The following is a 16,844-nucleotide window of genomic DNA, read 5'->3' as shown; positions in this document are numbered from 1 at the left end:
CGATCAGGCGCCCATCATCGCGTGACAGACGCCTCGGAGCAGCCTAAACATCGTGACCTCCTCTTCCTTTTGGAGACACAGGGACCTGTCCTAGTAATTATCCATCAAATAAAAACAATCAAATCGAATAAGTTATTTTTACGTTTTCTTGAAGGCTGGTCCTACTGAGGGAGAGGCAGTGTACAGATACTGAATCTTTTGGTTCTGGCTCTCTCTTTTCTAAGTTTCCTCCCTTCAGGTGCACAACGAATACTATCGTTAATTTTATTAATTGCATGAAAAGTCATTTTTCTGCTCATCTTTGGAAGACAACAAGGTGAAAGAATGAGGAGAAAGAAAAGGAGAGAATGAAGGGATGGTGCAGGTAAAGGAGGAAAGGACTTTGCTGAGGGTGAGCAGGAGGTGGTGAGATGTGACCATGGCCAGCATCAGCCTAAGCGGCCCTGCTGATTTGGTGAGTCTGGTCCTGTCTGGAGCAGCTCAGCCTGCGAGGCAGGGGAAGAGGTCTGTCACCATGTGTGGAACGCCCTGTAAGAAATCCATCTATAAATGCCTCCGCCTCACGTGTGCCTGACCTCCACATCCCACAGTCACCTAGCAACGCCTTCACCTAACAGGATCCGCACCGTGGACCACCAGCTGTTCACAGCCCTCTCCTTCCTACTGTAATTACCCCCTTTCTAGGTTTAGCCATCTCCTTTGGCTTTTCTTTGTAAATTAAATTTGGACCACTTCAACTAACGTATGAATAACAACTCTTTTTTCTTCCCAGGAAGCAATTTTTTAAAAAGCACCTTTGGACCTCCACAGCATCATGGCTCCATGGCCCAACAGGTAAATCAGCAGGGTCAGCACTGTCTCTGCCACCAGTCAGGGAAATGGGCTGGAAATCGAATGCATGACCATTGCCATGCTCAGGTCAGGCCAGTAATTTCAGTGCCACAACGTGGGGGACGGCTGATACGTGTGTGGTCCGTGGTGGGGAGCAGCCAGCGCTGGACAAGTGACCTGGCGCTCACCTTCCCTTTCAGGAAGCTGTTCTCAGACTTCCCTGGTGGCGCAGTGGTTAAGAATCCGCCTGCCAATGCAGGGGACACGGGTTCAAGCCCTGGTCCGGGAAGATCCCACATGCCGCGGCACAACTAAGCCCGTGCGCCACAACTACTGAGCCTGAGCTCTAGAGCCCACGAGCCACAGCTGCTGAGCCCACGTGCCACAACTACCAAAGCCCACGCGCCTAGAGCCCGTGCTCCGCAACAAGAGAAGCCACCGCAAGGAGAAGCCCGCGCACCGCAACGAAGAGTAGCCCCCGCTCGCCGCAACTAGAGAAAGTCCGTGCGCAGCAACGAAGACCCAACGCAGCCAAAAATAAATAAATAAATAAATAAATAAATATTTTTTTAAAAAGGAAGCTGTTCTCTATGATGACCTCACTCCCAATAAGACGTCTTGTGGTCCCTTTTCAAATCACCCAGGAAGACGGCTCTAATCGGCCTGCGTTATGCTTGCACACACGTCTACGGTGGGGGAGTGCCAGCCTTCAAAGTCCAGGTTACTTGAAATGATTTCTGCCTGAAGAACGTGATCCAACAACATGAAAGCAAACAGAGGTCTCCACACGGGCTGACCCCGGGCCAGTCTCCAGTAAGAGGCTTTCTCTCTGACTCACCCCAAACCCTCCCCGACAGCTCTCCCTCCCAGGCACGTGGGTTCTCATCTGGGCTGAAGCATCCATCACTCTGGGGTGTGCTCATCTTCCTCCCCTCTACACCCTACCCCATACAATGTCCAATTAAAGCCTGTTTTCCGGAAGAGCTCGATAAGCGCGTCCCCACCGCAACTCAGCCAGGAGGGCCTGGCACCTCCGGCTTCTGGCAGGTCACATGCCTTCTCCGTGAACCACTGCGATTCACAGCAAAGGATGAACCTGCAACCAGTAGGGCCTCAGCTGGTCCGTGGGAGAGGTCTTGATTTGCAGATTTGTTTTGGCTCCTTTGTTTTTCTGTCACCCCTGCAGTCACGTGGTGTAGGTGTCTGCCCAGGTCCACACCTGGCTGTCTCCTCCCTGCCCTCCTTTAGAGAAGGGCAACCTGTCCCTAAATCCCACTCAGGCCTCCTTCTCAGGGACCCCCGGAGGGAATGTGTCCACCAGGCCTCTTCTAACTCACAGGCCTGCCAATCCCGGATGCCAGAACAGCTTGCCCGCACCTCGGCCATCACAGGTCAGGACCATCAAATCCTCATCTGTTCCCACCTTCTCTTCAGAAGCCTGAGCCTACTCAGGAGAACCACCGTTCCCCAAACAGGATGAGGCGATCTTTTTTCATTTCAGCATTTCATTTGAAGTTGAAAGAGGATTTCTTTTGTCAGACAGTTGAAACCTCCCCTGAATCAGAAGCAGACCTTTGGCTCCGACAAGCAGAAAATCTGAAAGTGTACAGGGAGAGCTTCGGCCCGCTCAGGTGAGCTCATTCAAGCTGCTTCATTATTCAAGTTTGAAAGATGCTTCGGTCCTTGGCGGGAGAAGAAACTACTCGTGCTGAAGTAATCAGATTTCTGCACTCAATTTCTTGAAGAACAACTTCTAGTGGGATGTGTTTACCGACATTAAGAATAGATGAAACACTGTCAGAAAAATTCTGCCAGTATTTCATCTGGTTCTGAGGTAAGAGTACTTGAAAGAATTGATGTCTAATATTTCTGCAAAGAAACAGATGAGTTCTAAGTGAGTCACATGCAAAAGTTAAAATGCTTTGGCTAAAGTTGCTGCACTAACATTTTTCAAAAGAGATGGGGGATACGGGAACAGGATATCGTACAGATGCAGATGGACAAAGGGTTTGAATTCAGCAAAGGACTGTAATGTCATATGTCACCACTCAAGACTTGACTGCCGGCTCTACCGTGTCACAAAAGCTGACCCAGCCTGAGACCCAGCAGAGAAAGCAATTATCCACCTGGGTTGATCTGACAAGCGTGAGAGCATCCTGCACTCCCCTCCAGCTCCCCATTGTCCCCCCACGTGACAAAGAAAACAAAATCCCTCCCAAGAGCCTGCCCGTGTGTCTAAGATTGCTGGCATCTACCTTCAGGCATGACACATTCAGACTGACTGCACGTACCTGCTTCACTATGAATACCCTACCTGGGTGGATGGATTGGATGATAGCAGTTGGGCACCTGGCTGCGTACGTGGGCATTTTGCAGAGGAGTTAGGGAGGCTGGGAGACACGGACTGTGAAGTGAGGCCAGAAAAGCCAGGCAGAGTGTAGGGTCTATGAGAAGCAGAGGAGCTCTGGAGGCCCAGGGCTGGGCTGAGAGCAGAGAGGCAGACGGGCAAACAGGATGACCAGGGCAACATCAGCTCAGGACTTCCAAATGTTGCTGAGGGCTGATTCAAGTAACCACTGGCACAACACCAATGACAAAATTTAGCTACAAAAATGAAAAGAAAAAAAAAAAACACTCCGCCAATAGATTAATTTGTAGACTTAAGTGCCTATGGAGCTTATTGATGTTGTATACCTATGGGTCTTCTGTAAGGGGTTAATGGACCATCTGCACACCTTGGCTGGCCAGGTGTTCCCACTGCAGCCACTTATCAGAAGAGCATCACCTGGACGGCTTGTGAAAACATACTTTGCTGAGCCCCACACCCAGAGCTTCTGACGCAGTAGATTCGGGAGAGGACCCCTGAGAACTGGCTCTTCCGAGTTTCCAAGTGATGCTGATGCTGCTGGTCCGGGGACTGCACTTTGAAAACCACCGGTCCAGCTACTCATCACGGAGTGAGATGGAATCAGGCTGCTCCTCCTTCCCCCGACTCCCGTGTCAGTCAGAACATACGAGAGAGTTTACTGACCTGGTGTCTGGTTTGGGCAAGGAGGTTACCGGAACTAATACAATGATCCAACAGTTTTCCAAAATTTTTTCATGTGCCACAATATAAAATAAACTTTACATGGCAGCCTAATTACATACACACACAATGGAAGTAAAGGTTTCAGGGGGCAATATTTACCCTTACTCCTGTTATGTCCTCTGATGTTTTCTATTATTTTCCCCCTTCTACTCAATTTCATTAAAAGAAAATGCTGAACGTGCTCCTCTCTGACTTTCTTTTAAATGGAATGCTACCAATAATTGGGGGAAAAAATCAAGAAAACAAAACTACATCATAAAAATAGACTTGTAGCTTTTAGATTCAATGAGAAATTAATATTTAAGAAGCACATAAGCATGCAACAGCCGTTGGTACTGATTTTTACAAGTTCATGGCTTTTCAAATTGTTAGAAGCAATGAAATTAGAAATGCCAGGAATATGAATGCAGAAATAATTTGTCAGAGTCAGTTGAGAAAGCCTAACTAGCAGACTTGAAATACGAAAGGAAGGAATTTTCCAACTTGGTAAATTACGCACTCCCACGTTACACTAACGATGGACACAATACGTTTTTTCCTTCCATCATGCTGTGGCTCAATGTTACGGCAATAAAGACTGAGTGACAGTGGAGCCTTGGCTGACGCTGGGATCGTGCGACATGCTGGGTCCCCTTTCAGGAAGGAGCCCAGGTCCCTGTCCACCTCTGTCACTGTCAGTCACCTTGGCAGTAACCCTGGGAAATCACTGCTGGGCTCCATGATGCGATTCTGTATGTTCTTATCTCTCACTTACTTCCATGGACCTAGGGAAACCTTTTCCTCTCAGGTGATGTGTCCTCCCCAGGAAAGGAAGAGTCCTCTCCTGTAACAGGACAGTACTGATAACACCCGTCCTCCTATTACACAGAAGCATGTCTCAAAGGCAAAATAATAAAATCAGCAAGTTTTCCACTCATGCCCACACTCCTTCTAGTCAATCTGACAATCTCATCAGACAACTCTGTTACTCAAGACAGTCCTGAGACATTTTTAAGGTTTCACAGGGGGTAAATTATATTAAGACTTGGCAAAACTGCGGATCTTGATGATTAGGAAGTAATACCTGCCTTCAGTTCTTTCAATGTTGTTTTTTTTCACTCTTTTAATTATTTTTAGTGGGTTCCGCCCCATCAAATTCCACAATCTCATACTCATGAAACCTGCTGATTTAAAAAATTCTGATGAAGATATATGTATATGTATAGCTGATTCACTTTGTTATAAAGCAGAAACTAACACACCATTGTAAAGCAATTATACTCCAATAAAGATGTTAAAAAAAAAAAAAATTCTGGGGAGGAACCAAGATGGCGGAGTAGAAGGACGTGCTCTCACTCCCTCTTGCGAGACCAAAATCACAACCAGCTGCTGGACAATCATCGACAGGAAGACACTGGAACTCACCAAAAAAGATACCCCACATCCAAAGACAAAGGAGAAGCCACAATGAGATGGTAGGAGGGGCGCAATCACAGTAAAATCAAATCCCATAACTGCTGGGTGGGTGACTCACAGACTGGAGAACACTTATACCACAGAAGTCCACCCACTGTAGTGAAGGTTCTGAGCCCCACGTCAGGCTTCCCAATGTGGGGGTCCGGCAATAGGAGGAGGAATTCCGAGAGAGTCAGAATTTGAAGCCTAGTGGGAATTGATTGCAGGACTTTGACAGGACGGGGGGAAACAGAGACTCCACTCTTGGAGGGCACACACAAAGTAGTGTGCACATCGGGACCCAGGGGAAGGAGCAGTGACCCCAGGGGAGATTGAACCAGACCTACCTGCTGGTGTTGGAGGGTCTCCTACAGAGGCGGGTGGGTGGGGGCTGTGGCTCACCGTGCGGATGTGGGCGCTGACAGCAGAAGTTCTGGGAGGTGATCCTTGGCGTGAGCCCTCCCAGAGTCTGTCATTAGCCCCACCAAGAAGCCCAGGTAGGCTCCAGTGTTGGGTTGCCTCAGGCCAAAGAACCAACAGGGAGGGAACCCAGCCCCACCCAGCCCCACCCAGCAACAGTCAAGTGGATTAAAGTTTTACTGAGCTCTGCCCACCAGAGCAACAGTCAGCTCTACCCACCACCAGTCCCTCCCATCAGGAAACTTGCACAAGCCTCTCAGATAGCTTCGTTCACCAGAGGTCAGACAGCAGAAGCAAGAAGAACTACAATCCTGCAGCCTGTGGAACAAAAACCACATTCACAGAAATATAGACAAGATGAAAAGGCAGCGGGCTATGTACCAGATGAAGGAACAAGATAAAACCAAAGAAAAACAACTAAATGAAGTGGAGATAGGCAACCTTCCAGAAAAAGAATTCAGAATAATGATAGTGAAGATGATCCAGGACCTCGGAAAAAGAATGGAGGCAAAGATCGAGAAGATGCAAGAAATGTTTAACAAAGACCTAGAAGAATTAAAGAACAAACAAACAGAGATGAACAATACAATAACTGAAATGAAAACTACACTAGAAGGAATCAATAGCAGAATAACTGAGGCAGAAGAACAGATAAGTGACCTGGAAGAAAGAATGGTGGAATTCACTGCTGCGGAACAGAATAAAGAAAAAAGAATGAAAAGAAATGAAGACAGCCTAAGAGACCTGTGGGACAACATTAAACGCAACAGCATTCGCATTATAGGGGTCCCAGAAGGAGAAGAGACAGAGAAAGGACCCGAGAAAATATTTGAAGAGATTATAATCGAAAACTTCCCTAACATGGGAAAGGAAATAGCCACCCAAGTCCAGGAAGTGCAGAGAGTCCCATACAGGATAAACCCAAGGAGAAACACGCCGAGACACATAGTAATCAAACCGGCAAAAATTAAAGACAAAGAAAAATTATTGAAAGCAGCAAGGGAAAAATGACAAATAACATACAAGGGAATTCCCATAAGGTTAACAGCTGATTTCTCAGCAGAAACTCTACAAGCCAGAAGGGAGTGGCATGATATACTTAACGTGATGAAAGGGAAAAACCTACAACCAAGATTACTCTACCCAGCTAGGATCTCATTCAGATTCGATGGAGAAATCAAAAGCTTTACAGACAAGCAAAGGCTAAGAGAATTCAGCACCACCAAATCAGCTCTACAACAAATGCTAAAGGAACTTCTCTAAGTGGGAAACACAAGAGAAGAAAAGGATCTACAAAAACAAACCCAAAACAATTAAGAAAATGGTCATAGGAACATACATATCGATAATTACCTTAAACGTGAATGGATTAAATGCTCCAACCAAAAGACACAGGCTTGATGAATGGATACAAAAACAAGATCCATATATATGCTGTCTACAAGAGACCCACTTCAGACTTAGAGACACATACAGACTGAAAGTGAGGGGATGGAAAAAGATATTCCATGCAAATGGAAATCAAAACAAAGCTGGAGTAGCTATACTCATATCAGATAAAATAGACTTTAAAATAAAGAATGTTACAAGAGACAAGGAAGGACACTACATAATGATCAAGGGATCAATCCAAGAAGAAGATATAACAATTATAAATATATATGCACCCAACACAGGAGCACCTCAATATATAAGGCAACTGCTAACAGCTATAAAAGAGGAAATCGACAGTAACACAATAATAGCAAGGGACTTTAACACCTCACTTACACCAATGGACAGATCATCCAAAATGAAAATAAATAAGGAAACAGAAGCTTTAAATGACACAATAGACCAGATATATTTAATTGATATTTATAGGACATTCCATCCAAAAACAGCAGATTACACTTTCTTCTCAAGTGCACATGGAACATTCTCCAGGATAGATCACATCTTGGGTCACAAATCAAGCCTCAGTAAATTTACGAAAATTGAAATCATATCAAGCATCTTTTCTGACCACAGTGCTATGAGATTAGAAATGAATTACAGGGAAAAAAACGTAAAAAACACAAACACATGGAGGCTAAACAATACGTTACTAAATAACCAAGAGATCACTGAAGAAATCAAAGAGGAAATCAAAAAATACCTAGAGACAAATGACAATGAAAACACGACGATCCAAAACCTATGGGATTCAGCAAAAGCAGTTCTAAGAGGGAAGTTTATAGCTATACAAGCCTACCTCAAGAAAAAATAAAAATCTCAAGTAAACAATCTAACCTTACACCTAAAGGAACTAGAGAAAGAAGAACAAACGAAACCCAACGTTAGCAGAAGGAAAGAAATCATAAAGATCAGACCAGAAATAAATGAAATAGAAACAAAGAAAACAATAGCAAAGATCAATAAAACTAAAAGCTGGTTCTTTGAGAAGATAAACAAAATTGATAAACCATTAGCCAGACTCATCAAGAAAAACAGGGAGAGGACTCAAATCAATAAAATTAGAAATGAAAAAGGAGAAGTTACAACAGACACTGCAGAAATACAAAGCATCCTAAGAGACTACTACAAGCAACTGTATGCCAATAAAATGGACAACCTGGAAGAAATGGACAAATTCTTAGAAAGGTATAACCTTCTAAGACTGAACCAGGAAGAAGCAGAAAATATGAACAGACCAATCACAAGTAATGAAATTGAAACTGTGATTTAAAATCTTCCAACAAACAAAAGTCCAGGACCAGATGGCTTCACAGGTGAATTCTATCAAACAGTTAGAGAAGAGCTAACACCCATCCTTCTCAAATTCTTCCAAAAAATTGCAGAGGAAGGAACACTCCCAAACTCATTCTATGAGGCCACCATCACCCTGATACCAAAACCAGATAAAGATATTACAGAAAAAGAAAATTACAGACCAATATCACTGATGAATATAGATGCAAAAATCCTCAACAAAATACTAGCAAACAGAATCCAGCAGCACATTAAAAGGATCATACACCACGATCAAGTGGGATTTATCCCAGGGATGCAAGGATTCTTCAATATACACAAATCAATCAATGTGATACACCATATTAACAAATTGAAGAATAAAAACCATATGATCATCTCAATAGATGCAGAAAAAGCTTTTGACAAAATTCAACACCCATTTATGATAAAAACTCTCCAGAAAGTGGGCATAGAGGGAACCTACCTCAACATAATAAAGGCCATATATGACAAACCCGCAGCAAACATCATTCTCAATGGTGAAAAACTGAAAGCATTTCCTCTAAGATCAGGAACGAGACAAGGATGTCCACTCTCACCACTATTATTCAACATCGTTTTGGAAGTCCTAGCCACGGCAATCAGAGAAGAAAAAGAAATAAAAGGAATAGAAATTGAAAAAGAAGAAGTAAAACTGTCACTGTTTGCAGATGACATATTACTATACATAGAGAATCCTAAAAATGCCACCAGAAAACTACTAGAGCTAATCAATGAATTTGGTAAAGTTGCAGGATACAAAATTAATGCACAGAAATCTCTTGCATTTCTATACACTAACGATGAAAAATCTGAAAGGGAAATTATGGAAACACTCCCATTTACCACTGCAACAAAAAGAATAAAATACCTAGGAATAAACCTACCTAGGGAGACAAAAGACCTGTATGCAGAAAACTATAAGACACTGACGAAAGAAATTAAAGATGATACCAACAGATGGAGAGATATACCATGTTCTTGGATTGGAAGAATCAATATTGTGAAAATGACTATACTACCCAAAGCAATCTACAGATTCAATGCAATCCCTATCAAATTACCAATGGCATTTTTTATGGAACTAGAACAAATCATCTCAAAATTTGTATGGAGACACAAAAGACCCCGAATAAAAAACGGAGGGAAAAAAACGGAGCTGGAGGAATCATACTCCCTGACTTCAGACTATACTACAAAGCTACAGTAATCAAGACAATATGGTACTGGCACAAAAACAGAAACATAGATCAATGGAACAAGATAGAAAGCCCAGAGATAAACCCACGCACCTATGGTCAACTAATCTATGACAAAGGAGGCAAAGATATACAATGGAGAAAAGACAGTCTCTTCAAAAAGTGGTGCTGGGAAAACTGGACAGCTACACGTAAAAGAATGAAATTAGAACACTCCCTAACACCATACACAAAAATAAACTCAAAATGGATTCGAGACCTAAATGTAAGACCGGACACTATAAAACTCTTAGAGGAAAACATAGGAAGAACACTCTTTGACATAAATCACAGCAAGATCTTTTTTGACCCACCTTCTAGAGTAATGGAAATAAAAACAAAAATAAACAAATGGGACCTAATGAAACTTCAAAGCTTTTGCACACAAAGGAAACCGTAAACAAGACGAAAAGACAAACCTCACAATGGGAGAAAATATATGCAAACGAATCAACGGACAAAGGATTAATCTCCAAAATATATAAACAGCTCATGCAGCTCAATATTAAAGAAACAAACAACCCAATCCAAAAATGGGCAGAAGACCTAAATAGACATTTCTCCAAAGAAGACATACAGATGGCCAAGAGGCACATGAAAAGCTGCTCAACATCACTAATTATTAGAGAAATGCAAATCAAAACTACAATGAGGTATCACCTCACACCAGTTAGAATGGGCATCATCAGAAAATCTACAAACAACAAATCCTGGAGAGGGTATGGAGAAAAGGGAACCCTCTTGCACTGTTGGTGGGAATGTAAATTGATACAGCCACTATGGAGAACAGTATGGAGGTTCCTTAAAAAACTAAAAATAGAATTACCATATGATCCAGCAATCCCACTACTGGGCATATACCCAGAGAAAACCACCATTCAAAAAGACACATGCACCCCAATGTTCATTGCAGCACTATTTACAAGAGCTAGGTCATGGAAGCAACCTAAATGCCCATCGACAGACGAATGGATAAAGAAGATGTGGTACATATATACAATGGAATATTACTCAGCCATAAAAAGGAACGAAATTGAGTCATTTGTTGAGATGTGGATGGATCCAGAGACTGTCATACAGAGTGAAGTAAGTCAGAAAGAGAAAAACAAATATATTAATGCATGTATGTGGAACCTAGAAAAACGGTACAGATGAACTGGTTTGCAGGGCAGAAGTTGAGACACAGATGTAGAGAACAAACATATGGACACCAAGGGGGGAAAACCACAGTGGGGTGGGGATGGTGGTGTGCTGAATTGGGCGATTGGGATTGACATGTATACACTGATGTGTATAAAATTGATGACTAATAAGAACCTGCAGTATAAAAAAACAAACAAACAAACAAAAAAACAATGAATACTAAACTTTCTTTGGGTTATTTGTATGGAAATATGTTAATATAAATGTTTCAGACATTACATGAAATTTCTAAAAACCTTTTATGTTCTGGTATAATGTTATAAGTCATAATTCTAGTTATTACTTTAAAATGTATATCTCAGAAATAACTAAATTTCCTTGTCAATTGCATTATTATGAACTATCATCAAATCTTTAACCATGGTCATTTTTAAGTCTTTTGTCATTTACAGACAGTTCTGTGTGTACTCTGATGCTTTCGCAAAAATGTTCCTATAAAAGGGCTTCATCTTCAAGGAATTCATGGAAAAGACTGTGACAGGTACAGGTTTCTGGTAACTGACTATACTGCTGAACTGAATGAATAAGCATTTCAGAACTCTAATGGAAAACTGATGAATTCATAAAAGTGCTAACAAAAGATCAAGATGAAAATAAAAATTAATTACATGGGACTGAGTGAACTGATGAGGATGATTATAATTTTTGTGACTTTCTGTTTGAATAAAAAAAAAAAAATCCCACAAGGACTCAGAGGCAAAAAATATACAAATCAATTTTCACTGCAAAGTAAAGGAGCTGTTACAGTGGAGGATTACTGGACTGAATGTCAATATTATGACATAGTATGAGTGTGTTTCGTGTTTGGTAATTGCAATCATTGTTGCTTTTGTTGTGGTCATCCATTTACAATGCTTGGTGTCAGTTTATTTATCTCTTGTAAAAATAAAATACAGTGTGTGTGTGTGAGTTGTGAAAAAAAAAAAGAAAAAAAAATTCTGATGAGGTCCTTCACCCTCATCAGACAAATACATATGATATCGCTTATATGTGGAATCTAAAAAAAATAATGGTACAAATGAACTTGAACACAAAACAGAAATAGACCCACAGACATAGAAAACAAACTTATGGTTACCAGAGGGGGGCAAGGGATATATTAGGAGTTTGGGATTAACATATACACACTACTATATATAAAATAAACAAAAAGGACCTACTGTATAGCACAGGGAACTATACTCAATATTTTGTAATAACCTATAAGGGAAAAGAATCTGAAAAAAATAGATACATACGCATGTATAACTAAATCACTATGCTGTACACCTGAAACTAACACAACATTGTAAATCAACTGTACTTTAATAAAAAAAATTCTGGTGAGGTCATTCCACTAAGGCAGTGGCTCCCATCTTGGTTGTATAGTAAAAATCACCTGGGGGAGTTTATGAATGACCAGCGCACGAATCCTGCCCCAGATCAACCGAATGCCAATCTCTGACGATGGAAACCAGCACCTGCATTTTTCGAGGCTCTTTCCATGATTTTACTGTGTATGCAAAGTTAACAACCATCGCTCTGTCCACGATGTAATCCCCGCCACCTGATGGAAGAGATTCTAACAAAAAAGTGGAGGCGCAGAGTCAACCTCCACTTGTAGAAGGAGTTTTCCCAACAGGAAAGAGAAGGGAGAGGTATATGGCTAGAGGTACAGAGAATCCTTTCCGGCGTTCCCCAGTCCTGTTCATTTGCACAGCTGGGTCATTAGATGGCCAACAGCTCTTGCCCACCTTGCACTTCTCCACTCTCTTCCTCCTTGGTGGTCCCCTCGGTGGGGACACAGTCACACCCGCAGCTGCACCACCATTCTCCTCCTGTCTCAACGGCATTGCTCAGAGCCAGGCTCCGGTTCAGCGCCTGTCTTGTCGCAGCCCCAGGTGCTGGAACAGGGTCTGCGACACCTGTCGGGGGCCCAGCAGTGCAGGCTCCCCCGGAAAACAGAGAAAAGGCTCTGACTTCAAGAGGGGCAGTGAGATGAACAGTGGGCCCGGGCCCAGCAATTAGGGGATCTGTGCTGTGAATTCTACATGAGTCGGAGACTCTGAGTGTAAGTGGGCCATGCTCTGCTCCTGTTTGAGTTGAACCTCACAGTTATATATGCTCCCATTCTGTCAGACCCAGTTACACACAAAGGGGATTTATCTCCCCAGAACATACGACACAGTAGAGGGCTCCCTCGGGGTTCTTTTGTTTCTTAGCTTCCATCAAACGCATGTGGATCACACTTTACCCTGTGAATTTTACATTCTCTGCTAAATCTATGAGTCATGATTCCCTTCTTTATTTTTTTTTGCCATGCCATGCGGTATGCAGGATCTTAGTTCCCCGACCAGGGGTCAAACCCCCGCCCCCCTACAGCGGAAGCACGGAATCCTAACCACTGGACCACCACGGAAGTCCCACGATCCCGTTCTTTAACATCAGCTCTGGTTCTACAAAGTTTATTTTTGTTTTTTTCCTTGTGCGGGGGAGCCTGACTGTCTAACTTGGCAAAATCCAATAATGCTCTGGCAGTGGCATGCCCTCTAATTCCTTGTGGCTGAACAGGAGTCTATGGTGTCACTAGTTCCTGGATTAACCCATTTCTTGAAAGGATGGTGAGTCAGGCTGCTTTCTCCCAGGCTGACACTGTGCCGAGTGGACTGGCCAGTCACTTAGCCCAGGCAAAGCAGCGGTTTGGGACTGCAAACCCAGTGTAAGTCATTGACAGACATCCCTGTTTCTGTCCTTGGGAGTGCATTGCACGAGCATGGGGCTCCTGAGTGAGGAGCCCATACTGGGGTGAAAACGTAATAGACGAAGGCCTGTCCTGTCACCTCATCCATCCTTTCAGAAGCGGGGAATGACCGCTGACCTTCCACTGTGACCACACTCGGGGGAAGGAGGAAAGGAGGTCCATGGAGGGGGCTTCCAGAATGGACTCTCCCGCCCACACATTGCCTGGTGGGTGTCAAGCAGCTTTACGGAGTACAGAGCATGAATTTCAGATCTTGTTTCTCTTGTGCTCATAGATAAACTGGGTAACTCAAGAAAGAATGTGATGATGCTGGGCTGGCAGGTCAGTGTCTAGACTTAAGCTGAATTACTGTTTCTCCACTTGGGCATAAGTGTGTCCTGTGCCCTAAGTGTGTCTCTGCCTATGTGGCCCTGTCCCTAAGAAACTGACAGAGAGAAAGACCAAATATGGAGATGGGGACATCATAAATGTGAGTATGGTGAATTTCAAATTATGCTCTGGATCACTATTTTTTTTTAAGGTTTAACACAATAAACTTTGCTGAAAGTTTATACTTCTGACTAGACTGATTAGTTTGTACTTACTGGTTACGTTTATACTTAGTCTTTAAGGTAAGAAGGTGACATTGAAGCAAGAACAGGTGCCTGAGGAGCCCCCAGACCACTCATTTCCCAAGCAACGGGGTTAGCTGATACAGCAGCCTCCCTTTTCACCCAAACTCCCTGCTTGCCAGCTGTTAAAGCAGGGTTTTTAAAAACAAGTAAATAGCCATTAATTAATAACATTTTAAAATATTAAAATCAAGCAGATAAAATGATTAAAAGAAGGCACAACATAGCTACAATTTAAAATATGTAATGAGCAGACTGAAATAAACATGATAATTTATAGGAAGTCAATGGTAAAACCAGGTTAAATAAAAATAAGAGTTGCATGTTAGCTAAAGAAAATGGTCAAAAGTTAAAGTGTTTATATGAGTAAATTCGGCTAAAATGTAATCTTAAAAATAGACGGTTATTTTAAAAACAAACAAATAAGCTAGCAGTTGTCAATATACAGAGCACAGGTTCACGGGTGCATGCTGAAACAGGGATGGTCAATCCAGGGGGGCCACAGACAAGGGCTGCTCCCCTTCCCCTCCCTGGAGACTCACAAGCCTGCCACTTAGAGGACAGGGAACTCTACTCGATACATTGTCATGGCCTATATGGGAAAAGATTCTAAAAAAAAAAAAGAGTGGATATATGTATATGTATAACTGATTCACTTTTGCTGTACACCTGAAACTAACACAACATTGTAAATCAACTGTACCCTAATAAAAATTTTTTTTTAAAAACCCATAAGGTAGAAACCTGTGACTCTTCTTGAACACTGGGTATGCTTCCTAACAATTGCCTTTCTTCTTAACCTAAACAACGTGCAAGAGGCTAAACGGAGCCCAGGGTATGAGCTCACGGTCCCCCCTCAGGAGGGTTGGGTGCTGTGGCCGGCTTCCATGGCCTTCGGCCAGGCTTCTCAAACTTGGCCGCATGACTGAACCACCTGGAGAGCTCTGAAAACCCTCGATGCTGAGGGCCCACCCCAGAGCAGTGTGGGAGGAGGAGGACCCAGACCTCAGTCTTCTGAAAGCTCCCTGGGGACCCTGATGTGCAGCCATGTGTGGGCATCCCGGTCCAAGGCTGTGGTCTCAAACGTGTGCACGCGAACCATCTGAGGCCCCGGAGACATGCGGCGCTAACCAGGGGTCCGTCTGCCTTTGGAAGGGGCTCCAATTACCGCTACTGCCGCTGCTGGGTGGGCTGCCCTCTGAGCAGCCAGGCCTCCACTGTGGTGGCTTTGAACCTGGTGCCTGGGGAGAGTGGCGTTGGCTCAGGGTGTCCTGTCCACCCCTTCTGTAAGAAGGAGTCAAAACTCTATCAGTCGGGAGGCAGCAGCACCTTCTTTTCATCTAATACCAAATAATCTCAGGGTTTTCCTGGTGCAGGAAGCACCCCTGCCCCAGGGCTCCTGCGAGGTGCTGCCTGGCCTCTTCCTGAGCTGAGCCTCAGATGCTATTTGGAAGTCTGGCAGCCCACGTCTCTCAAATTGAGATCGGTTTGCTTGGGACCAGCCAATATGTCAGTTCTTCCCACTGAGGCAAGAAAGGACAGTGTTGAGTCAGTTTACATGCTTTGCAAAGGTCATCACAGCACCTCCGTGACTCTGCTGTCCATCCTCTTTGACCATAGTTGTAGGATCCTCTGTGGACCCAATGGCTTCTAGGTTTTCAGGGCTCCCCACCGAATAACATGCTACTGAGGCTGACCCTACACTCCAGAGGTGGGGTAGTGACTGTGGAGGACAGCAAGGTGGGGAACCCTGGAGACGAACTGGGTTCAAAACCCAACACTGCAGGACAGGGCAAGTTACCTAATGCCTCTCACTGAGTTTTCTCATCTGTGATGCAGGATTAACAAGAGCATCTACTTCACAGGACATGTGTGTGAATTCAATGAGTCAATACATGTAAGCACACGTCTAGGACCTGCCACATAATGGTCAATTAATCAGCAATAATTTAATAATAGCTAATTGAGCAAATAATTAATATAATATTATTACTTTGAGTTAATTAAGCAGAATGTCTCAAGATGGGGCCCATATGAAGCATGAGGTCAACTTGGACTCAAGGTGTTTTGTTTTGTTCTGTTTTGTTTTGCTAGCAAGTCTCTCTGCTCAGGTGTTCTCCAAATTGCTTTCTGTATCCCTGGTAGATTTTACCTTGCTGATTTTGATTTCCATCCCATATGCACGTTGTAACACAAACAAGGCAACACGGTTTCATAATGTCCTTACAAACACAGGCAAGAAGAAACCTAAAAAGTCCTTTCAGCTCACCCTGACCTTCAGGGTGAGCCATTCCAGAAACAGTGAGGAACAAATACACGTCATGTGGTGTCTTGAAGCCCACGGCATGGCAGCGCACTGTGACTCAGCTGGTTATCATTATTAAAACTAAATATTAGATCCTCAGTGGCAACTTGCATCCCATCAGATAACACTGAACAAGAGGCACAGTCAGAGGCTCTCAATCAGCCGCCAGCCCATGTGTCCAGCATCCCATACACACGAGTTCTCATCATGCTCAATAAGG

The 16,844-nt window shown here is 43.5% G+C and overlaps 1 protein-coding gene across 1 annotated transcript in view; it reads right to left on the bottom strand.

Annotated features, from left to right (window-relative positions):
• DPP6 (dipeptidyl peptidase like 6) overlaps nucleotides 1-16,844 on the bottom strand; it is a 792,296-nt gene that overhangs the window by 491,454 nt on the left and 283,998 nt on the right. The gene's annotated exons all lie outside the window — the stretch shown is intronic.

The sequence above is a fragment of the Eubalaena glacialis genome, chromosome 8 (genome assembly GCF_028564815.1).
Source record: "Eubalaena glacialis isolate mEubGla1 chromosome 8, mEubGla1.1.hap2.+ XY, whole genome shotgun sequence".
Classification (NCBI taxonomy): domain Eukaryota; kingdom Metazoa; phylum Chordata; class Mammalia; order Artiodactyla; family Balaenidae; genus Eubalaena; species Eubalaena glacialis.
This window is presented reverse-complemented; position numbering and strand designations above follow the sequence as displayed.